General features: G+C 38.7%; 1 protein-coding gene across 9 annotated transcripts in view; it reads right to left on the bottom strand.

The window, feature by feature from the left end:
- The window catches only part of CLOCK (clock circadian regulator), a 332535-nt gene that overhangs the window by 101860 nt on the left and 204218 nt on the right, over positions 1-26457 (bottom strand). For 3 of the 9 annotated variants that reach the window (XM_065914275.1, XM_065914284.1, XM_065914285.1), the window contains exons 1-2: positions 24993-25150; positions 23962-24037 (exon numbers count right to left, since the gene is read on the bottom strand). The exons of 1 other annotated variant lie outside the window; for it this stretch is intronic. The gene's annotated coding sequence lies outside the window, so the exon portion shown is untranslated. Of the gene's footprint in view, positions 1-23961; positions 24038-24176; positions 24683-24992; positions 25151-25290; positions 25576-26457 lie in introns of those variants that run through there. 5 more of the 9 variants (XM_065914277.1, XM_065914276.1, XM_065914279.1 and 2 more) reach the window with 5 other exon arrangements.

The following is a 26457-nucleotide window of genomic DNA, read 5'->3' as shown; positions in this document are numbered from 1 at the left end:
GGCGGCATGGCTTAGGGTAAGGACTGGGCCTGAGTGCCCTGAGGACAATCGGAGGGAGCTTTTGTGAGTTACCAACTTAAACTGTGGGATAGCAAGAGAGAGAAAATTAACCAGCCGAACAAGTTCGCAGAACAAAGGGTCTGAGCAAGGCCAGAGAAGAGCTCGCAGGCTGCGGACAGGCCCAGCCCCTCCGCAGGCAGGAGGCAGGGGGGAGGGGAAAGGGGCAGGCTCGGCCCCAAGGACCGCATCCCCTACCACACTGCAAACAGGTCCCCAGTTTCTAATCAAAGACCTCCTTTGATTCTGGATAGTCGACATCCCCCGGGAGGGTCGCGGCGAGACACAGGGCGTGGGCGGGGACTGGGGCTGGGACCGCGGAGGGGAGTAGGCACGCCGCACCAGGGGAGAGAGCGCCTGTCAAGCCCCTGGCTGCCTGAGCCGCTCCGACGGGGAAGGCACAAGAAGCAGGCGCGGCTTTGTGTTCCGCGCTTTTGTGGATCACCCGAGGGCTGGAACCGCGCGCGCACAGGGCCCGCTCCATACAGAGCAGCCGGGAGCCTGAGCAGTGTAGTCGGGAAAGCAGCGCCAGTCCCTCCCGGCAGCGCGACGGAACTAGCAACCTGAATAAGAGACCACCTCCGCCCGCCTGTGTCAGGGCGGAAATGAGGCCCTGAAGAGACGGCAAACAGAAGCCAAATAAACAAAGGGAACCGCTTCAGAAGGGACGGTGCAACAGATTAAAATCCCTGTAGGAAACACTGACCACACCTGAAGGGGCCTGTAGATATCGAGAAGTGTAAGCTGGACCGAGGAGCTATCTGAAACTGAGCCGAACCCACACTGACTGCAACATCTTCAGAGCAATTCCTAGATATATTTTTACTTTTTTTTATTTTGGTAAAGAAAAAAACAAATTTTTTTCTTTTCTCTTTTTTCTTTTCTCTCTTTTAATTTCCTTTAAAATTCCCTATTACTCCCCCATTACTCCTTAACTTTCATTTTCATAGATTTTTATGATTTAATTAGGAAAAAAATTTTTTTTCTTTTTTTCCTTTTTCTCTTCTTTTTTCTATTTTTCTTTTTCTCTTATTTCCTTTTAAAGTCCTCTATTACTCCTCTACTACTCCTTAATTTTCATTTTCATTACACTATAACCTTGCAAAAAAAAAAAAAGAAAGCCCTATTTTTAAACCAAACGTCATATATATTTCTAAAAATTTTTGTGTATGTTTTTGTTTTTGTTTTTAATATTGTATTTTTAAGAGTCTAACCTCTACTCTAGATTTTTAATCTTTGTTTTTCAGGATATGATATAAACTGTGGACATTTAAGAAACCAATATTCAGTTCCCACTTTTATTCAGGAGTGTGTTGATTACTCTCTCCCAATCTTGACTCTCCATTTTCTACCTCAGAACATCTATATTTCCTCCTTTCCCCTTCTCTTCCCAATCCAATTCTGTGAATCTTTGTGGGTGTCTGGGCTACGGAGAACACTCTGGGATCAGACAACTTCGTAGATCTGTCTCTCTCCTCTTGAGTCCCCCTTTTTCTCCTCCTGCTCATCTCTATCTCCCTCCTCCCTCTCCTCTTCTCCATGTAACTCGGTGAACCTCTCTGGGTATCCCTAACGGGGGAGAAACTTTCCACCATTAACCTAGAAGTTTTATTATCAGTGCTGTATAGTTGGAGAAGTCCTGAGACTACAGGAAGAATAAAACTGAAATCCAGAGGCAGGAGACTTAAGCCCAAAACCTGAGAACACCAGAAAACTCCTGACTACATGGAACTTTAAGTAATAAGAGACCGTCCAAAAGCCTCCATACCTACACTGAAACCAACCGCCACCCAAGAGCCAGTAAATTTCAGAGCAAGACATACCACGCAAATTCTCCAGCAACACAGGAACATAGCCCTGAATGTCAACATACAGGCTGCCCAAAGTCACACCTAACACATAGACCCATCTCAAAACTCATTACTGGCCACTCCATTGCACTCCAGAGAGAAGAAATCTAGTTCCACGCACCAGAACCCCGACGCAAGCTTCCCTAACCAGGAAACCTTGACAAGCCAATCATCCAACCCCACCCACTGGGTAAAACCTCCACAATAAAAAGGAACCACAGACCTCCAGAATACAGAAAGCCCACTCCAGACACAGCAATCTAAACAAGATGAAAAGGCAGAGAAATACCCAACAGGTAAAGGAACATGAAAAATGCCCACCAAGTCAAACAAAATAGGAGGAGATAGGGAATCTACCTGAAAAAGAATTTAGAATAATGATAATAAAAATGATCCAAAATCTTGAAAACACAATGGAGTTACAGATAAATAGCCTGGAGACAAATAGTGAGAAGATGCAAGAAATGTTTAATAAAGACCTAGAAGAAATAAAAAAGAGTCAATTAAAAATGAATAATGCAATACATGAGATCAAAAACACTCTGGAGGGAACCAAGAGTAGAATAACGGAGAGAGAAGATAGGATAAGTGAGGTAGAAGATAAAATGGTGGAAATAAATGAAGCAGAGAGGAAAAAAGAAAAAAGAATCAAAAGAAATGAGGACAACCTCAGGGACCTCTGGGACAATGTGAAACACCCCAACATTCGAATCACAGGTGTCCCAGAAGAAGAGGACAAAAAGAAAGGCCATGAGAAAATACTCGAGGAGATAATAGCTGAAAACTTCCCTAAAATGAGGAAGGAAATAGCCACCCAAGTCCAAGAAGCCCAGAGAGTCCCAAACAGGATAAACCCAAGGCGAAACACCCCAAGACACATATTAATCAAATTAACAAAGATCAAACACAAAGAAAAAATATTAAAAGCAGCAAGGGAGAAACAACAAGTAACACACAAAGGGATTCCCATAAGGATAACAGCTGATCTATCAATGGAAACCCTCCAGGCCAGAAGGGAATGGTAGGACATACTTAAAGTTATGAAAGAGAATAACCTACAACCTAGATTACTGTACCCAGCAAGGATCTCATTCAGATATGAAGGAGAATTCAAAAGCTTTACAGACAAGCAAAAGCTGAGAGAATTCAGCACCACCAAACCAGCTCTTCAACAAATGCTAAAGGATCTTCTCTAGACAGGAAATGCAGAAAGGTTGTATAAACGTGAACCCAAAACAACAAAGTAAATGGCAACGGGACCACACCTATCAATAATTACCTTAAATGTAAATGGGTTGAATGCCCAACCAAAAGACAAAGACTGGCTGAATAGATACAAAAATAAGACCCCTATATATGCTGTCTACAAGAGACCCACCTCAAAACAAGAGACACAAACAGACTAAAAGTGAAGGGCTGGAAAAAAATATTCCACGCAAACGGAGAACAAAAGAAAGCAGGAGTCACAATACTCATATCAGATAAAATAGACTTTCGAATAAAGGATGTGAAAAGAGACAAAGAAGGACACTACATAATGATCAAAGGATCAATCCAAGAAGAAGATATAACAATTATAAATATATATGCACCCAACATAGGAGCACCGCAATATGTACGGCAAACACTAACGAGTATGAAAGAGGAAATTAATAGTAACACAATAGTAGTAGGACACTTTAATACCCCACTCACAACTATGGATAGATCAACTAAACAGAAAATCAACAAGGAAACACAAACCTTAAATGACACAATGGACCAGCTAGACCTAACTGATATCTATAGGACATTTCCCCCCAAAACAATCAACTTCACCTTTTTCTCAAGTGCACACGGAACCTTCTCCAGAATAGATCACATCCTGGGCAATAAATCTGATCTTGGAAAATTCAAAAAAATTGAAATCATTCCAGTCATCTTTTCTGACCACAGTGCAGTAAGATTAGATCTCAATTACGGGAAAAAAATTGGTAAAAACTCAAACATATGGAGGCTAAATAACACGCTTCTGAATAACCAACAAATCATAGAAGAAGTCAAAAAAGAAATCAAAATATGCATAGAAATGAATGAAAATGAAAACACAACAACCCAAAACCTATGGGACACTAAAAGCAGTACTAAGGGGAAGGTTCATAGCATTACCCCAGGGTTAGTAAAAGGAAAGAAATCTTAAAAATTAGGGCAGAAATAAATGCAAAAGAAACTAAAGAGACCATAGCAAAAATCAACAAAGCTAAAAGCTGGTTTTTTGAAAAAATAAACAAAATTGACAAACCATTATCAAGACTCATCAAGAAACAAAGAGAGAAGAACCAAATTAACAAAATTAGAAATGAAAATGGAGAGATCACAACAGACGACACTGAAATACAAAGGATCATAAGAGACTACTACCAGCAGCTTTATGCCAATAAAATGGACAACTTGGAAGAAATGGACAAATTCTTAGAAAAGTATAACTTTCCAAAACTGAACCAGGAAGAAATAAAAGATCTTAACAGACCCATCACAAGCAAGGAAATCGAAACTGTAATAAGAAATCTCCCAGCAAACAAAAGCCCAGGACCAGATGGCTTCACAGCTGAATTCTACCAAAAATTTAGAGAAGAGCTAACACCTATCTTACTCAAACTCTTCCAGAAAATTGCAGAAGAAGGTAAACTTCCAAACTCATTCTATGAGGCCACCATCACCCTAATTCCAAAACCAGACAAGGATGCCACAAAAAAGAAAACTACAGGCCAATATCACTGATGAACATAGATGCAAAAATCCTTAACAAAATTCTAGCAAACAGAATCCAACAACATATTAAAAAAATCATGCACCATGACCAAGTGGGCTTTATCCCAGGAATGCAAGGGTTCTTTAATATCCACAAATCAATCAATGTAATACACCACATTAACAAATTGAAAGATAAAACCCATATGATTATCTCAATAGATGCATAGAAAGCCTTTGACAAAATTCAACACCCATTTATGATTAAAACTCTCCAGAAAGCAGGAATAGAAGAACATACCTCAACATAATAAAAGCTATATATGACAAACCCACAGCAAGCATTACCCTCAATGGAGAAAAATTGAAAGCATCTCCCCTGAAATCAGGGACAAGACAAAGGTGCCCACTCTCACCACTACTATTCAACATAATTTTGGAAGTTTTGGCCACAGCAATCAGAGCAGAAAAAGAAGTAAAAGGAATCCAGATAGGAAAAGAAGAAGTGAAACTCTCGCTGTTTGCAGATGACATAATCCTCTACATAGAAAACCCTAAAGACTCTACCAGAAAATTACTAGAGCTAATCAATGATTATAGTAAAGTTGCAGGATATAAAATTAACACACAGAAATCCCTTGCATTCCTACACACTAACAACGAGAAAACAGAAAGAGAAATTAAGGAAACAATACCATTCACCATTACAACAAAAAGAATAAAATACTTAGGAGTATATCTACCTAAAGAAACAAAAGACCTATACATAGAAAACTATAAAACACTGATGAAAGAAATCAAAGAGGACACAAACAGATGGAGAAACATACTGTGTTCATGGATTGGAAGAATCAATATTGTCAAAATGGCTATACTACCCAAAGCAATCTATAGATTCAATGCAATCCCTATTAAGCTACCAACAGTATTTTTCACAGAACTAGAACAAATAATTTCACAATTTGTATGGAAATACAAAAACCTCAAATAGCCAAAGTAATCTTGAGAAAGAAGAATGGAACTGGAGGAATCAACCTGCCTGACTTCAGACTCTACTACAAAGCCACAGTCATCAAGACAGTATGGTACTGGCACAAAGACAGAAATATAGATCAATGGAACAGAATAGAAAGCCCAGAGATAAATCCACGAACCTATGGACACCTTATCTTCGACAAAGGAGGCAAAGATATACAACGGAAAAAAGACAACCTCTTTAACAAGTGGTGCTGGGAAAACTGGTCAACCACTTGTATAAGAATGAAACTTGAACACCTTCTAACACCATACACAAAAATAAACTCAAAATGGATTAAAGATCTAAATGTAAGACCAGAGACTATAAAACTCCTAGAGGAGAACATAGGCAAAACACTCTCCGACATGAATCACAGCAGGATCCTCTATGACCCACCTCCCAGAATATTGGAAATAAAAGCAAAACTAAACAAATGGGACCTAATGAAACTTAAAAGCTTCTGCACAACAAAGGAAACTATAAGCAAGGTGAAAAGACAGCCCTCAGATTGGGAGAAAATAATAGCAAATGAGGAAACAGACAAAGGATTAATCTCAAAAATATACAAGCAACTCCTGCAGCTCAATTCCAGAGAAATAAATGACCCAATTAAAAAATGGGCCAAAGAACTAAACAGACATTTCTCCAAAGAAGACATACAGATGGCTAACAAACACATGAAAAGATGCTCAACATCACTCATTATCAGAGAAATGCAAATCAAAACCACAATGAGGTACCATTACACGCCAGTCAGGATGGCTACTATCCAAAAGTCTACAAGCAATAAATGCTGGAGAGGGTGTGGAGAAAAGGGAACCCTCTTACACTGTTGGTGGGAACGCCAACTAGTACAGCCACTACAGAGAACAGTGTGGAGATTCCTTAAAAAACTGGAGACAGAACTGCCATATGACCCAGCAATACCACTTCTGGGCATACACACCAAGGAAACCAGATCTGAAAGAGACACGTGCACCCCATTGTTCATCGCAGTACTGTTTATAATAGCCAGGACATGGAAGCAACCTAGATGCCCATCAGCAGATGAATGGATAAGGAAGCTGTGGTACATATACACCATGGAATATTACTCAGCCGTTAAAAAGAATTCATTTGAATCAGTTCTAATGAGATGGATGAAACTGGAGGAGCCCATTATACAGAGTGAAGTAAGCCAGAAAGATAAAGAACATTACAGCATACTAACACATATATATGGAATTTAGAAAGATGGTAATGATAACCCTATATACAAAACAGAAAAAGAGACACAGATGTACAGAACAGACTTTGGGACTCTGTGGGAGAAGGCGAGGGTGGGATGTTTCGAGAGAACAGCATGTATATTATCTATGGTGAAACAGATCACCAGCCCAGGTGGGATGCATGAGACAAGTGCTTGGGCCTGGTGCACTGGGAGGACCCAGAGGAATCGGGTGGAGAGGGAGGTGGGAGGGGGGATCAGGATGGGGAATACGTGTAACTCTATGGCTGATTCATGTCAATGTATGACAAAACCCACTGCAATGCTGTGAAGCAATTAGCCTCCAACTAATAAAAATGAATGAGAAAAAAAAAAGAAAAGAAAAAATAAATAAATAAAAATAAAAAGCAGAGACATTACTTTGCCAACAAAGGTACATCTATCTGGTCAAAGCTGTGGTTTTTCCAGTAGTCACGTATGGATGTGAGAGTTGGACTATAAAGAAAGCTGAGCCAAAGAATTAATGCTTTTGAACTGTGGTGTTGGAGAAGACTCTTGAGAGTCCCTTGGACTGCAAGAAGTTCCAAACAGTCCATCCTGAAGCAGATCAGCTCTGGGTGTTCATTGGAAGGACTGATGTTGAAGCTGAAACTCCAATACTTTGCCCACCTGATGCGAAGAACTGACTCACTGGAAAAGACCCTGATGCTCGGAAAGATTGAAGGTGGGAGGAGAAGGGGACAGCAGAGGATGAGATGGCTGGATGGCATCACCGACTCAATGGACATGAGTTTGAGTGAGCTCTGGGAGTTGGTAATGGACAGGGAGGCCTGGCATGCTGCAGTCCATGTGGTCACAAAGAGTCGGACACAACCAAGCAACAGAACTGAACTGAAAATGTCCATACTATACAAAGTGCTCTATAGATTCAACGTAATCTCTATTAAAATCTCACTAGCATTTTTTGCATAAATGAAAGAACAACCACTCATATGATTCATAGGGAGTCTCAAAGTTTCCCAAAGTAATACAAAATAGCCCAAAAAGTATGTTGAAAAAAATAATAATAATTCTGGAAGATTCACACTTCCAAATTTCAAAACATACTACAAAGCAATAGTGATTGAGACAGTGTGGTGTTGGTATAGTGACAGATACATAACACCACTGAAACCAAACACAGAGCCCAGAAACACACCGCTGCACATATGACCACATGACCTTCAACAAGGGTACCAAGACTACACAAGGGAGAAAGGACAGCCTTCCCCAACAAATGGTGCTGGAAAGATTGGATATTCACACAAAAATTAGCTCAAGATGGATTAAAGATTTAAACATAAGATATAAAACTGCAAAAGCCCTAGAAGAAAACACAAAGGAAAATTCAGGACATGGATCTTGGCAATGCTTTCTAGGATATGACACTTTACTAAATGTTTTCTACCCGTTCTGTAGTTCCCTCGCTTCTTTTTTTCATCTTTTGTTGTCTTTCTTTGTGAGTTGATGTTTGACCAACTAATGTTATCAGAGCATTAATTTTAAGTGGCTAATTAGTAGGCTAGTATGAGTGAAAACTCTCAATTGGCACAATCTAGACAATCTGCATTTGGGGAACTGAGTTATAATGTGGAGTAGTACTCCAATTTACAGTTTAGTATTTAAGGATAAATTAGGCATAGCATATTCCCTAAATATGTAGTTTCTGCATTTACTTATGTTAAAAAAATTATTGGGTATATATTATGGCCAAGCATTTTAGTCTACAGCTATATGAACAAAACAAAGTCCCTACCGTTAGAAACCGTGGTTTATGTTAGCAATATAATATTTTCATTTTCATTCTTATAAAATCTACAGAAAGCATTCACTAGCAACATCTTTACAGAATTTTAAAATATCAGGGCTTTCCAAAAGCCCTGTAGTGAGAGGCAGAGTGACCCTAGCTTAAGGATGAAAAGACGCTCTCCTTCAAACATATACAGGCACACGGCTTGACGGCAGCTGCAAGAACAGAATAAGCACTAGTTTCAGGCTGGGTATTGCTTCAGTGATCCCACTAGACTTTTGCTGTATCCTGTAAACCATATTACTATAATAATTATTTTAAGGCTGGTAATCAAAGTAGTACAATCTATAAATGTGTTAATAAAACACATTTATAGAACATTTCATTACTGATTTTTATAAACATGCATTAATTTTTTAAGACAAAAACAAATAAGAAAATATCAAAGATGTATTGAAAAGTTTCAGATTGTGTCTTAAAGTCAGAAGAGTCCCCAGTCTCCTACACCTTCAGCAAGCACTTTGTAATTGGTTTAAGATAAATCATAAAGAGCTTTAGTCATTAAAATGATTTAAACTACATTCCAAGGCAGGAAAAAAAAAAACTAACATTATTTCTAAAATATTGAATTTTTAAATGCTGGAAAAGCTTTTGGAGACCAAGACTTTTAGATTATATAATAAAGATAAATTAGTAATGGCATATTCTCTAAATCTTTCACGACAATGGGTATCTATTTTCACTCTTTTTGATGAGTAATACTGCTATGAGTAATAACTGCTATGTAATACTGTTAATCTAAGTTAAATGTTTAGATTTAATTTCTATGTTTAATTTTCTTATTTATGTGTACAGTTATGTGAATTATAAAACTACAATATACTGACAGTTATAAAAACTGGCTTGGCCAGTCTATTTGGAAAACTGGAGAACAAACATCATACACATTCAACAAAAGACACTGTGAACTAGTCTGCCTATATGTGCTTTCAAGTAATATTAAATCACAAGGCAGAACTTCTTTCTCTTTTCCCCTAACCCTTATCTATAGTCCCTCTCCCATAGTGAATCTGCAAAAAGATGTAGTAATCTGAAAATAGATAATGATTATGGCAATACATTGTGAGTAAATAATACAATATTAACTGGCATCTTAAATAATAGCCAATACCTTCACTACATAAGCAATAAAGGTTTCATATAATTATTTGTCATAAATCTTTGTTACAGATGTCATTCTTCACTTACATTTAAGATACTTCCTAGAAATTACAGAGAAATTACCTTTGAAATATATCATCAGTTCTCTTTATTTCTTGACCCATGTAAGTCCCCTTTTGTTGTCTGAAAGATGTTTATTTAGATTAAAATCTTAAAGTACTCCAAATATTTCATTTGAATCTTTTGTTGTTGCAGTCCAGTCGCCCAGTCATGTCTGACTCTGTGACCCCACGGACTGCAGCACACCAGGCCTCCCTGTCTCTCACCATCTCCAGAAGTTTGCCCAAGTTCATGTCCGTTGCATCAGTGATGCCATCCAGACATCTCATCCTCTGGAGCCCTCCTCTCCCTCTGGCCTCAATCCTTCCCAGTATCAGGGACGTTTCCAATGAGTTGTCTGTTCGCATCAGATGACCAAAATACTGGAGCTTCAGTTTCAGCATCAGTCCGTCCAGTGAATATTCAGGGTTGATCTCCCTTAAGACTGACTAGTTTGATCTCCTTGCTGTCCAAAGGACTTTCAGGAGTCTTCTCCAGCACCACAGTTAGAAGGCATCAATTCTTTGGCGTTCTGCCTTCTTTACAGTCCAGGTCTCACAACCATACCTGACCCCTGGGAAGACCATAGCCTTTACTATACAGACCTTTGTCGGCAGAGTAATGTCTCTGCTTTTCAATACACTGTCTAGGTCTGTCATCACTTTGTAAGAAACTGAATTTTAAACCAGGAAGCAATTGACTTCTGATTTCATGGCTGTAATCTCTGTCCGCAGTGATTTAGGAGCCCAACAAGAGGAAATCTGTCACTACTTCCACCCCTTCACCTTCTATGTGCCATGCAGTAACATGGGCTGGATGCCATGATCTTAGTTTTTCTAACATTTAGTCTTAAGCCAGCTCTTTCACTCTCTTCTATCACCTTCATCAAGAGGACCTTTCGTTTCTCTTCACTTTCTGTGAGTATAGGCTTTGATTTTTATTTCTTGACCTAAGTAAGTGCCCTTTTGTTGTCTGAAAGATGTTTATTTAGATTAAAATCTTAAAGTATTCCAAATATTTTATATGAATCTCTTACTAACTACTGAAATCAAATTAACTATTTTTATCAGTTAAAGATAAGTAGTATATGCCCAAAGTCACATACTTTGGCTTGCTATCCACATTTGTAAATGCAAGAGAAGACTGGCAACCAGTGCCTGAAAAAAATTACTATGTATATATAACTATAGTTAGTATAAATTAACTGCAATCAAATTTTAAAAAACTAGGATGCTTTCTACTTTATGCAAAGGAATAAAGTTACACTTAATATTTATTGAATAAGAAGCTACTATGCATAGAGAGTTTATAAGCTGCTTTTATTCTGTATGTGTATCCTATTAGTCTCTTAAAACTTGCATATTAAAACAAATGGTAAAAAAAACAACAACAAATGGTAAAAAACTGTAGTCCTGTTCCCTATAAGCAATCACTTTCACTTATGTGTTATAGTTTTGATATTTATCTCAATAATTATAGATAACATGTCTGTTTTTATTCTTGATTAACTTCAAATTTTGTCTACTGACTCCTTGCTAGAGACGAGAAGGATTTAATTCACATGTACTGTCTTCAGTATGCTTTCTTCTCTCATTCCAAGAGCAATCAATCCTATTTGAGCATTTGATATGTAATTAGTAAGACTGAGAAATTGAATTTTACATTTTACTCAATTTTAATGAATTTAAATTGCTAGATGTGGCTAGTGGCTATCATACTAGATAGATAGTTCTAAATTATTCCTATCTTTAGGAATGTACAAAAGTTTTCTTTATGATCTAGCACACAATCAATTTTTGCATACGTTCTATAAGTGCTTGAAAAGAAGGTATAGTCTCTATTTTGACAGTAGGATTCAGCTTATCCATCAAATTTTGCTTATCAATTAGGACATTCAGCTGTTCCACTGGCTTAATTTTTTGTTCACTTGATAACTTCTGTCTAAAAGTCATTATAAAGTCTGCCAGTAAAGTTGATCTAAATAACTTTCCAGGATCACTTTTACTTTTAGAACATTAACGCTATACTATTTTTGCACATGTATTTGGTATTTCATTGTAAATTATAGACTTCACAATCAAAATACCCATCTTTGTCTTATTTAATTCCAACTTCTCTTTATATTTACACTTTACCAATTGCTGCCATTTAGAGCTAAGTCATGTCCAACTCTTTGTGACCCCATGGACCACAGCCCACCAGGCTCCTCTGTCCATGGGACTTCCCAGGAAAGAATACTGGAGTGGCTTGTCAGTCCCTTCTCCAGGGCATCGTCCTCTCCCAGGGATCAAACTCACAGCTCTTGCATTGGAAGGCAGATTCTTCATCAATGAGCCACCAGGGAAGCTACTCTTTTATCGACAGTTGTTATTTTAATGAGGTATTTGTTAAAATGCTTTTATAATCATATCCACATGTAATGAAGTTAGTCTTCCAATTCACGTTATCTGTTAGCTCTCTACCATAACCTATGTTAATATATTAAGATAAACTTTCTCATCACCAGATTTCAACCAAAAACATGATTTTTTTACTGTCTACCTTTTGCTCTTAGGCACACTTCTATTACTACACCTGTTGACTTTAAGTGCTTTGGACTCCTAGGAGGCAACTAGCATACTTAGCACACATTCAAGCTCCTACCTTCTTTCCCCCTTTTTTTCTGAAACTGTTCATTGTTTCATTACATGATATACAGCAGGCTGAGGTCTGCTCAAGTATCAATTTCTCACTGAAGAAATTTCTCTATCCACACACCTTAAAATTACACGTCCCTCCCTCCCCATCCCCATACCTCCTACACCCTGATTTGCTTTCCTCCAAAGTACTAATCACCATGGTTTACCCCCATTGGAATATAGGCTCCCCAAAGGGAGGCCTTTTTGCATTCTTTGTTCACTGTTGCAACAACCAGCAACAAAACAGACCCCAGCACACAGCATATACTCACTAGGTATTTGGTGAACAGACAGGTAAGTCCACTTCTAAAAGCATTTTAAAACGTAAAAGGCCTGAGCAAACGCAGAATCATACTGTGCTTATGGTACTGAAGGGCTTCCGTTACCAGGTTTAAAGGTACAGTAATCAAGACTTTAAGGTGCAGATGTTAGGATGGACATATGTTCATTACATAAAATAGCTTTTAAAAAGACTCACACAGATATGATTGAGTTTTGACAAAACTAACAAAGTAATTCAGTAGAGAGAATAGTCTCTCAGTTAATGGTGCAGAAAAACTGTATATTTATGTGGGGAAAAAAAATTTGTAAGAATATCAACCATAGGGCTTCCCCCACTGGCAGCTTCATGGTAAAAAATGTGTCTGCCAATTCAGAGGACACAATTCAGCGGTTCGATCCCCGGGCTGGGAAGATCCTACATGCTGCAAAGCAGCTAAGCCTGAGCACCATAACTACTGAGCCTGTGCTCTAGTGCCCAGAGCCACAACCACTGAGCCCGTGAGCCTCAGCTACAGGAGCATGAGCACCTACAGCCCGTGCTCCACAACTACTGAGCCTGTGCTCTAGGGCCCAGAGCCACAACCACTGAGCCCGTGAGCCTCAGCTACAGGAGCATGAGCACCTTAGAGCCCGTGCTCCACAACAAGAGAAGTAACTACGATGAGAAGCCCTTGCACTGCAACTAGAGAGCAGCCCCTACTCACCCAACGAGAGACAAACCCACACAGCAGCAAAGATCCAGCACAGCCAAAAATAAATAAATAGATCATTTTTAATTAAATTTTAAAAACTGGAGAAAGAACCTCAAAACACATTCCTCATTTCATATGTAAAAATCAACTGAAATGAATCATGAACTTAAACATAAAAGCTAAACTATAAAATGCCTACAAGAAAACATGAGAGAAAATCTTCGACATAGACACAGACATATTTCTTAGATAGGACACAAAAATATGAAGCATTAAATAATTAATAAATTGGATTTCATCAAAATTTAAAATTTCATTCTTCAGATACCATTAAGGGCAGCCATGATGATCTTTCACAATTCTAATATCTGATAAAAGTCTCAAAGTGAAGTCGCTCAGTCGTGTCCAACTCTTTGCGACCCCATGGACTGTAGCCTAATAGGCTTTGCTGTCCATGGGATTTTTCAGGCACGAGTACTGGAGTGGGTTCGCTATTTCCTTCTCCAGGGGATCTTCCCGACCCAGGGATCGAACCCAGGTCTGCCACATTGTAGGCAAACGCTTTACCCTCTGATCCACCAGGGAAGCCCCAAAAGTCTCATATCAGAATAAAAAAACAAAAACAAAAAAACTCAGTCATGAACAAGCAACCCAGTTCTTTAAATGGGCAAAAGATGTGAGGTGACATCTCACAAAAGAAAATATATGAATGACCAACAAGCACATGTAAACATATTTAATATATTAGTCACTAGGAAAATGTAAATTAAAATGACAATGAGATATAACATTACACATCCACTAGAACTGCAAAAATTCAAAAACTCTGACAATACCAAGTGTTAGCAAGAATGTAGAGCAACTGAAAATCTCACACTGCTGGAGGGAATGTAAAATAGTACAATCACTTTAGAAAACAGATCCTCAGTGCCTTACAAAGTTAAACATATAATTATCACATAACCCAGCAATTCTATTCCTACATTTGCCAAAGTGAAATAAAAATACATGTACAAAATGCTTAGCAGTTTTGTTTATAACAGCCAAAAACTGGAAGCAATCTAAAAGTTCAACAACTAATAGTTATAAACAAATTATGTCATGTCTCATACAATGTAAAAAGCATTCAGAAAAATAAAAGAGAAACTATTGACACAGAAGAGTATCAAAAGCATTATGCTAAGTGCAAGCTAGACCCAGAAGACCACACATTGTATTAATCTCAATTATACTACATTGTGTGAAAGGAAAAACTTATTAAGAGACAATAGACTGGTGGCTCCCAGGGAGAGGTGGTTGCTGGAAAAGACTGAGGAAAAGAGAAGAAGGGGGTGACAGAGGATGAGATGGTTGGATGGCATCACTGATTCAGTGGACATGAGTCTGAGCAAACTCCAGGAGACAGTGAAGGACACGGAAGCCTGGCGTGCTGCAGCTCACGGGGTCACAAAGCGTCAGACACAACTCAGCAACTGAACAGCAAGAAGGCAGAGAACTTTTCGGGTGGTCAGGATCTTTGTGTCTTGATTGTGGTAGTGGTTACAAAAACGTATATATCTATGAAAATGCAACATGTATACTTACACCGAGTGAATTTTAACATATAAAAATTATATCCCAATAAATCTGCTTTTTTAAAAAACAAATTTGGCCTTTTTACTAGGTCTGAAACTAAAACTCCACTACCTAAAACCTAGAAGAAGAATGTTTAATACAAAATTGCTCATGAAAATTAAGTTCTTCTGTGAAGCTTTAAAAACCAACGGGGAGGGAGCTGCCTGGTGGCTCAGTGTGGGGATCTGCCATGGCCACAGTCTGACCCCTGGTCATGGAACCAAACGCCACATGCCACAGCCAAAATATTAAAACAACAACGAGTTGTCTACATCTGAGCAGGATGAAGCACTTTGCAGCAAGCCAATATCCTTCTTGAGAACAACTAGAAAAGCTAAATAAATTATAAAAATCATATTTTTAAAGGCAATATAGAGATGTCCTTAAAGCATGGGAGACAATAAGTTCTACAACTCCAAAGACGGGGAAATTTTTTCAAGGTGTTTAGATGATCTGCAGTTGTTTTTTCCCAGGGGGTATTTCCAGATTATAGGATGGGGTGAAGGGTGAAAAACTTGAGATTTGGCCTGTATGAAATGCTGCTGCTGAGGAACCAAGAAGCCGGAAAAGCTTGTGATGTTTACACACGGCTGGAGTAACAAAAATGGGAAACTGCAGGGACCGCAAAACTCAAGGATATTTGCTTAATTTTAATCAATGCACAGCTAAAAAGCTAAATAATAATTGAAAAACTTGAAAAGCAAAGTGAAATTTCCCACCTTTGGCACTGCCAAGGGGATAAAGACTACCAGGCTTTGAAATGAAAGTCTTAGAAAACCACACCCTACAAATAACATAAAGAAGAGTATCACCAAACTACTCAAATAGCAACCCAGCCTTCATATAAGTTAAAGTGTCTGGCTCCCTATTCTATCTGCCTGAAAGAAAAGGTAAACACCCTCTGGCAGAACATACTTGGTAATGCTTGCTTTATTTTGTTTTTTAATTCACAATCTCTGGCATTCAATCAAAAATTACAAGACATAAACAAAAATACTCAACCAACTTGACTTAACTGATATTTATAGTACACTCCACCCAACAACAGAATACAAATTCTTTTCAAGCACACATGGAGCATTTACTAAGATCATATTCTGGGCCACAAAACAAATCTCAAAAAAAAAACAAAACAAATCTCAACGAATTTAAAAAGATCCAAGTCATAAAAGTATATTGTTTCATCATGGGAGTTAACTTAAAAATAACAGATCTCTGGAAATCCCTCAAATTTTTGGAGACTAAATAATACACTTATAAATAATCTATAGGCCAAAGGGGGCATCAAAAAGTAAATTAAAAAATATTCTGAACTGAATGAAAATTAAAAAATATAAAAATATTAAAACTGGTAAGGAATATTTAAGGGAAATTTATACCACACATATATTAGGGGGAAAAGATCACAAATTAATGACCTCAGCTTCTATCTTAAGAAACTAGAAAAAGAAAACAAACTAAGCTCAAAGTAAGTAAAGAAAGGAATTAAGATCAGAGAAGAAATAAGGAAACAAAAAACAGGAGAACTAGAGGAAATCAGTTAAACCAAAAGCTGGTTCTTCAAGAAGCTTAATAAAAGTTAATAAATCTTAAGCCAGAATTAACAGGGAAAAAAGACAGAAGACACAAATTATCAACATCAGAAATGATACTAAATCTCTGTAGATTATACTGATATTACACTCACAATATATTCTACAGCTATTTAAAAGATAGTAAGATATAAACAACTTTACTAATTCAACAACTTAGATGAAATGGGCAAGTTCTTTGAAAAACCTGTCAACATACAGAGAGAAAGAATGCCACAACTACATGAAAAACAATCAACACAAAAACAATGTATGTAGACGAATGGATGATGCAGATACTGCAATTATTTAATAGACAACTATGTACACAATTATAATCAATATGTTCAAGAGAACTGGAGTCTATTAAAAATCTATAAAATAGGATCAAATGGATGTTTTAGAACTCAAAGTTATAATGCAAAATTAACACAACATTTTCACTTGGAGAAAAATAAAGTAGCTTTTGGTGTACTTTAAGACAGTTCATTATAAGATATCCAATGGAAGTACGGAGATAAAAAAATTTTTTAAGAGACATTTGAAACATGAAGATAGGGTGTAATAAATGTTTAAATTAGAATCCATAAAGGATGAAACAGGCAGAAGCAATAATTGAAGATGTAATGACAGAGAACTTTCCAAAACTAAAAGGCACCAAGCTACATATTCAAAAAAGCTCTAGGAACATTAAGCAAAATACAAAGAAAACAACACCTCAACACATCACAGTCAAATTGCTAAAAAAACAAAAGAAGAAAAAGCATTCTGAGAAGTCCTTTGAGAAAAACAGAAGACATTATTATTAGCAAGACATACACTGATACATTACCTTCAATAAGATTTTAACAGAAAGCCAGAAGACAATAAAATAACTGTCAATGTAGAGTTCTATACCCTGTGAAAATATTATTTTTAAAAGGTGAAATTAAGATGTTTTCAGACAAACAAAAAAGGAAAAATTCACTGTCAGCAGGTTGACTAGTATTAAAACACATACTACTAAAGGAAGCTATTCAGACAGAAGGAAAAAGAACCCAGACTTCAAAATGCAAGAAAGGAGAACCCTGGAAAGGGTAAATATGAACAGAAATTGACTGTCCAAAACCATATGTTCTCTGGCGTTTAAAGTAAGTATAAATAAAATGCAGAATGGTAATAATGCAAAAAGGTTAGCATATGAGTTAATGCGTAAGAAACAGTCATTATTGAAGAATGGTAAAAGTAATAATTTGAACTATTATTTGTATTATCAATAATTTGCATTGTAAGTCAAGTATGCTTATTGTATGCAACCTCAAGAATAACCCTTAATGGTATAATGAAAGAATATATAACTAATGAATTAATAGGAAAAAGGGGGGAAAATTAGATTAACACACAAAAAAGAGCAAAACAGGAGTGATAAAAAGGAATGCAAAACAGATGACTCAAAGAGAAGTCAAACTCAGCTATTATTAGCAAAAATGTAACTATAATAGACCCCTGAGTAACACAAGTTTAAACTCCCTCGGTCCTGTGCCCAGATTTTTTCCCAACAGTAAATAAATACTTGAGTAACATATGAACTGTGACTGCTTGAATCAAAGAATGGGGAACACTGGGTACTGAGGAACCATGGAAGGGGCCAATTATAAGTTATATGTGGATTTTTTACTTTTCCAATCATGCAGAGAGTTGCTGCCACGTTGCTCAAAGGTCAACTGAAAACAAAGTAAAAGACTAAAACTAAATTTTTTTTAAAAAAGGCCTTCCCAGGTGGCTCAGTGGTAAAAGAATCTGCCTGCAATGCAGGAGACTTAGGGTTTGATCCCTGGATCAGGAAGAACTCTTGGAGAAAGAAATGGCAAGCCATTCTAGTACTCTTGCCTGGGAAATCCCATGGACAGAGGAGCCTGGCAGCTACAGTCCATGGGGTTGCAAGAGAAAACACAATTCAGTGACTAAACAACAAAGATAAAAAATAATGAAAACATGACTTTACAACTAAAGATATCCAGAAAACATGATGAGAGGAAAATGGTAGTTTATAAAACTGCATTTTATTCTACTTGCTATAAAATTTTAACACATACATTTATACATACAAACACACCCCAACTACCTTAGAAAATGCTGAAAAAAAAATATTAACAGAGAGCTTCATCCCGGGGATTTTGGGGAATTTTTTTTTTAATCATAGATTTTATTTGTAGTTTTTAATACTTTAACTCTTTCCCAAAAACAAGATCCATTTTTATAAAAACCACAAAACTATTTTCAAAGCAAAAAAAAAAAATCTTAACAATGATCATCTCTAACAAGTGAAAGACTTAAAATATATATATATATATAATAATGTGATCAAGTCTAAAAAGAGGCTAAACAATATACATTTGTCTCACACAAACTCTATGTGAAACTGGCACCTTTATAATGACAAATACATTATATCATCAACCACTTCTGATGGAGACAAAAATTATCAGGTAAGAATAGAAAACAGCTTTTTCCATTAATTAATGTTACTCTCATTTCTCTTCCTGCTTCTAATAAAAATCTGTGAAATTTCTATAGAACTATATAAGTTATAAAATAAAATCTGAGTTCTAACATTCTGCATTGTAATTTGTGCGTTTTTTCCAAAGTAACCTCTAATATTATTTCAACTAAAATTTAAGTTTCAACATAGGAAAAACAAATCACCAGTCTTTCAAAACTCTACTTGGCAAAGGGATTTCAAAGAAATATGCAATACCAAGCATCTTGGCAACATTTTCTAATAACATTTTCATTGTTCTAAGTTACATAAAAAGGTCAAGTACTCTCAAATTCTGGAGACGGAAATGGCAACCCACTCCAGTATTCTTGCCTGGAGAATCCCATGAACAGAGGAGTCTGGCAGGCTACAGTCCATGGGGTCGCAAGGAGTCGGACACAACTGAAGTGACTTAACACACACACTCTCTCTCTCAAATTCTCTACCTAGAAACAAAACTCTAAGTAACTTAACGGTAATTAGGATTCCCCTCCCCAAAAACAAGAGCTATGTTTGATATACACTATGAAAGTACCAAAACAACAGAAATAATAACAGCTAACATTTTTTATTGAACAATTAACTCTATGATACTCATTGTTCTAAGTAATTTGCAAGTACTGTTTAATCCTCACATAATATTATGAACTAGCATTATCGCCATTTCATAGATGAGAAATTGAGGTAACATTTGTCCAATCACTAGTAATAAAGCCAGGACGTGAAAGCCAAGCAGGCTAGCTGTAGAGCCCTACACTCTTAATCACTACACCAAGCTACAAACATAACTAAGATCTTGTTAAAATAGTTCGCTATTATCAAATTTCAAGGAATAAATAATAATAATCTATATTCAACACAAAACCAGATATTTTAAAGATCTGATCATGTCACTGAAAATAAATGAACAAAAGAAATAAACACTAAAAACTTCCTGTTTTCATGACAAAAAAGAAAAAAGTAAAAAGCAGTTGCTATCAAAAGTCACAGAAACCTGAGAAAACATGTAACTTCCAAAAAAATGACAACAAACACATTAAAACTCCTGCACTGAGCTTTAATATCATATTTATTTTCTATTGAAAATAAGTTAAGCAGTTTTTCTCCCTGACTTAATCTAGAGGATATAGATACCTAAGAGTTGCATCAAATGTCACCGAAATCCTACAGAAATGTAATGTCAATTCGTTGGGTGAAAGTATTCTTTCTTAGTATTAAGATTTTCCTTTTAAGGAAGTTTTGAAGCAATCAAACAAACTCTCTGTAAAAAATATTATAGCTTAAATTTTAATGGAGTGTGTGCCAACTGCTTCATAGATACCTACCCTGTTTTTCAGAAATATTTCTGAAAAATAAAAGGTAAATCACATTCTAAACAGTATCTTATAAAGGTTAAAAATAACACATAAAAATTTATTTTTCAAAACTGATTTTTCGGTAAACTTCTAAAACTTAAAATAGTAAGTAGAATGACATCTTTGTAAAATACACACCTAAAACAAGTAATAACTCAAAGATGACATTATACTTACAAGGATGAGCTTAGGTAATCTAATATTCATATAATCAAAAACAGAGAAAAACAGGAATCTCTTACCCACCTAATTCACAGAAGTTACACCCAACAGAGCTATAAAAATGACTAACAGATGGTTGTAAAGTAACCTATAAATATAAATGCCATTTTAACAATTACAGTAAATTAGTAAGATTAAATTGTTCTGACACTAAAAAAGTTATCTTAATTCATACAATTCCACCTAGAATTTTAGACTCAGAAAAGGATAAAATACAATGTACAATACTGGGACAATACCTATAAGAAACTATAAAAGTTTTCCCTCTTTTTTTTTTTTTACTTTATGCATCTGCAAAGAACTGGAAAGAAATACAAATTTTGCTGAATGAGGAACTTTGACAGATTTTTCACCATAATGCTGTTTGCTTTCATAGTTTAAAATATTTCAGAAAATAAGTATTTTACTTGACACAGCACAAGAACTAAAAATGTGGGGGAGCAGGTACATTAAATATGTGCTTTGAGGAAAAAAATGACAGGAAAAAACAATTTACTTTTAGTATTAACACTGCCTGAAACATTAGATGCCAGAAAACAGCTAACCGTCAGAATTAAATCCCCTATTACTTCTCCAAATCCTGAAATCTAAGAGAGACTGTATTATAATTATCAAGTAAAACATCAAATGGTTCTTTCTAGTGGGAGAGAGTAAAAAAACAAAAATAAGCTTTCAATTAGTGCCTGCTATAAAGACACAACTTAACACCTTACTTTCTTACCCCTTAAGAGCTAAGACAAGCTAAATTTGCTCTATCCTTTCCTAACTATTTTAAATGTCACGATATATCTCTACTCTCCAGTCAAACCCCATGCCCACAAAAATAAAAAGCTGGAAACAGTCTTACTCTTACAAACCTTAGGTGAGTTTTTCTCCTGGAATTTACCATTTCCTAACTTGTGTTAAATCATTACACACATGCTTTTTTAAGGGTGTGTGTGCACTCAGTCATGTCCAGCTCTTTAGGGAAGGGTCAACTGTACTGCATCCTTCTATGTATCTCACAGGTTAGTAAAGAGTCTTGACTAATAGCCAACTCTCTATCACCTAAAAAGAATGAAGTCTTAGTCATTATTCTCAGCTCGGTTTAAAAACAAAATGAAACAAAACAACAACCAAAATACACCTTTGGAACTATTAGAAAGGTAATGTTATCAGAAGTATGTATACAACTTGTCTGCTGTCATTAAAGCAAAATCCAGACCAAAAAGCTTCTTCTCCTGTTTCCCCTGCTGGATTCCTTCCAAGTAAATCAATGTCTCTTAGTTAAAGACAAAGCATGCCTAGGTTCACGTCAGAAGACCAGGAGGCTCAGTTGCTTAACTTTCTGACATATCCAATCCAGGTCGTTTCCCTGCCCTGTGAGAGGTAACAGAGCTCACAGAAGAGACAAACTGACAAAGCAGACCATCAAGACAATTTAATTTTTGAGATTAAAGGTCTATGTAGCTGATTCATATCAATGTATGACAAAACCCACCGAAAATAAATAAAATAAATAAATAAAAATAAAGGTCTATGTAAATACACAGAAAAAGAACTCAAAGGTTACGTAACAATGTAACAGTAGTTATCTCTGGGGGAAAGATGTGATAGAAGGATCTAAAAATCATTTTCACCTATTATAAATACATTGCCTTGTCTAAATTTTTCGTGACTATTGACTTACTTCTCTAATGTTTTTCAAAAAGAATGAACAGACCTAGACCTATATGGAATTCAAATGAAAATTAAATGCCATTTGCAGAAATTTAACTACCAGAGACCTATAGATCAAAAGAGAAATAACAAAGTTATCCTATCCTCCAAAATAAAAAGGAAACACAACAAAAATGCCCATAGCAACTGTCACCCACTACTCAACATTCACTCCTCTGATTATACGATATTAGCCACCAGAGGAATTTCGAGTACCCTCCCCACTGAAATTACTGTTTTCAGCAATCCATTAAGTCATTAAAAAATTTTAACATTTGCACCAACAGAACATTGACTCTCAACTTTAATTCTCTGTAAGTACTGTATCTATATCCAGGATCTCTCTCTAAACACACACACATGTAAATTTACATGCAGTTCATGTCTGACTGCCTTGAGAAAACCATTTCCCCATCTGAAAAGCAAACTATCTAGACAATCAATTCCATTATCATTTTAATGGAGAGTTCATATTCTTCAACTACTTGTCATCACAACTTTGGGGTTAAAAAGAGCAAAAGTAAAATTTTATACAACTAGGACTTCTAGGGAAAAAGCAGGAGGAAAAACTATGCTCTGAACACAGCATAAGCCAAAATGTCAAATGTAAATAATGTCATATATTTTAGCAAAGCAAAATATGACTAAACATTTCTAAAAGTTAAATTTGCAACATTAGCATCTTAAAAACTGGAGCCTAGATAGCCATACTTAAAACTTTCTGTTTAGGTCGTTTCCCCTTATTAAAAAAACACTAAGAGAAACCATATTAAAAATGGCCAAAATTACTACAAATTAGGAAAGACAAATTATTTTGAGCAAATTATTTTGGAGAGAAGGATTTTTGTTTAATCTAGTTTACAAATCCATAATATAGTCACAAATACTCAAAACATAAAGGCATACAATGTACTTGTCATTTCCCACCATCCCCTCATCAGGTTACTCCTCCCTCTCCCCAACCACTATCAATTGTCCACTATCCTCCCCCGCCAGTTTCTTTATACTTATAGAAACAACACAAATTTATATTCCTATTCCATGGGTGCCTCGTTATTACACAAAGTAGCACATTATTCACGCTGTTCTATATCTTGTTTTTTTCACTTTATAACATACTTTGGAGATCTTTCCATGTCATTACACACAAAGCCTCATTCGTTTTCACAGCCGATTATGACCACCACAACTTTCATCTATCTTCTTCAGGCTAAACTTTAATGACATTCTATACAGTTAACTACGTAACAGTTTCTCCCCCCCCCCCCAAGATCTAAAAACAGACAAAGCAACTCATTATTTGAATTACATCCTTTTTAGAACGTTTATTTTCCAACCAGGTAGACGGAAAACGTCGCACAATTTTATCATAACTTAAAAGGAAGGTACAAATTAGAATGCAGACTTCAAGTGAAATTACCTTTTTTTGATTGGGGCATCAGCGTTAACAGCCAAATCAACAATGACTAAAAGTTCCTTCTAGTGCTTTTTTTTCGCTGTAAAAGAAAACATTGTTGTTGCTTTTCTTTTTTAAGGTTAGAAAGCCTTCAAGTCGGACAGCGTGGCATTCTAATAGCAAGCAGCCGCCACCTGATTCGACCTTTCATTCCCCAAGTCAGAGGCCGAGGTTTTTACCTTTCAGGATTCTGCTATTAGCAACAGGACGACTTGTACACCAGCGAAAACGCACTCAAGAATGTAAGCTCTGCGGCGCTACGCGTCGGAAATTACTCTCCCGGGGCCAGCACGCCGGGACCAGCCAGAGTCCAGCTTCGCAGGCGGAAAGGTTTCCATAAGAATCAGCCGCCGCGGTGACCCGGGGCGGGCGGGCGCGGGTGGACTCAAGGAAGACCGGCGCCGCCCCGGAGCCTTCGAACCCGCGCGGCGGCTCGAGTCGGACGCGAGGAGCAGCGCGCTCCCCGGGGACCCAGCCCCGGAACCGCGACCACTAACGGAACCAGCCCACGGGCGGCGGCGGCCGCCGCTCGGACTGCGGGCCGCGGCGCGCGGGCCGGGAGCCGGGAGGGCGGGGGTTCCCCGGAGGAGCTGGCCGTCCCGGCGCCCCATTGGGCGCCGCTCCAAACGTGCCCGAGTTGTGACAGGAATAAAGTGGGTCACAAGGCCTAGCGGGTCCCCAGCGAAAGCCCTCTCCGCACCGGCTCTTCGGCTCTCCCCGCCGCTCTGCCGCTCTGATCGGCCCCAACCCAAGGGCGCGCTCCGGCCACCCGGCCCCGCCGCGCACCCCAATCCCGCCCCTGCCCCGCAGGTAACCCCAGCTGTCCCGAAAGGCCCTTCAAACGGGGCGGGCCTCCACCCCAACTCCCGAGAAGAGACACACTGGAGCGATAAGCAAAACTTGGGCTTCAGCGCCAGCCCGCCCCTCCCCTGGCCGCCGCCCCCCGGCCCCACACACACCGCCCTCCCGCTCCCCCCACTTCCCGGCGCCCTCACCGTGTGGCTTGCGGCGGCTCCGGCTTCTTCCCTCCCGCACCCTGGAGTCCAGCTGCGGCGACTCGGAACCACTAGCCTGGCAGCGTCCTGAAGACGCTGCGGCTCCCAGCTCTAGCAGCACCTGGGGCTGAGTGGCGCCCCCAGCCCACCCCCCAAAAATTCACCGCTACAGCCGCCCTCAACTCCTCCCCCTCCCTTCCCTTCCCCTCCTCCACCGGCCGGGACCACGCATGCGCCGCCGAGGCAAGCCAGCAGGCGGACGTCAGGCCCCAGGCCCACCCGGCGGGGCGCCACTCACCGGGAGCGCGCACGCGTCGGCGGCCAGATTTCCTTCGCGCTCTCGGTCTCGAGGGTTTCCTTTTTTAAGCCGGTAGCCGCAAGACGAGTCTGTGATTGCGCTCCCTCCCGGCGCATGCGTAGTCAGTGACCCCCTGCGGGCTCCGACTGCCGGCGCGTTTCGTTCGTCCCTCCCCTCACTCTCCCTTTCCCCGGCGCGTCTCGGTGCGCATGCGACGTGCCCCGTTAGGCAGCTCGGAGCAGCGCTGGGGATCCCGGGCGCCGGAGGAGACTCCTGCTCCCTAGAGCAACGCGTCTGCGCGATCCGCGGCTGCCGCCGGGCGTGCAGGAAAGCCGAGATCTCCCCGGCGCCCCCTTCCTCGCACCGGTTACTGGAAAGCAGGGGAGGCGGGGCCTGGTTAGCTGCGGAGGGTGCGGCCGGTCCCGGGAGTTCAGATTGGGGTGGCTTTAGATCAGGGTGGCTTTGGCTTTTACCCTGGATGCGGGAAGCAAGGACAGGGGAGAGTTTCTTGTGTGAGGGATCCCGAAGCCATCCCTTCTCTTTCTCGAAAGAGAAAGGGGACCTTCTCTTTCTCGAAAAGCAAATCACTTTGCCAGTGCCAGGGAAAAAAATCAGTCGGGCGGGCGAAAAGACTTTTTCCCCGCCTCCAGTGGCATCACTTGCGTTTCGTCTCTTGGGACTGGAAGAGGGCATTTGTGAAGGTGACTGGCACTCCAGACTCCTCCTCTCTCTTCCCCGGGAAGTGCACCGCTTTAATCGCTTCTTTTTGGAGAGTGGGCCTGGGGAGACCGGACGTGAGTCCTTGGCTGGAGGGCGGAAGCCAAAGAAGATAACGGACGTGCTCCTGTGGAGTTTTTTACCTAGCCTTAAGGAAGATGGGGGATGGAGCACTGAACGGAAACCAGGATCCTAGCTCGTACCGCTTCCCTTGTAGAAAAACGCGTGAATGTTTTCCCCCTTATCTTAGGGGGAAATTAATTTCCTTGATGGTTTATACAGTTGGTCCACAAAGGAAAGCAACTTTCGGTAGCTAAAAATTATTGGGGAAAAGTCTACATTTCTAATTCTTAATGGTTTTCATATTTTAATGATTGTTCTTTGAATTTGAAATGGAAACCGTTTTATCTTCTTTTAAAAAATAAACTGTTGTGACTACAAAATCCTCCC

This window comes from Muntiacus reevesi, chromosome 22 (genome assembly GCF_963930625.1).
Source record: "Muntiacus reevesi chromosome 22, mMunRee1.1, whole genome shotgun sequence".
Lineage (NCBI taxonomy): Eukaryota > Metazoa > Chordata > Mammalia > Artiodactyla > Cervidae > Muntiacus > Muntiacus reevesi.
Note: the sequence above shows the minus strand (reverse complement) of the source record. Positions and strands in the feature narration are given on the sequence as shown.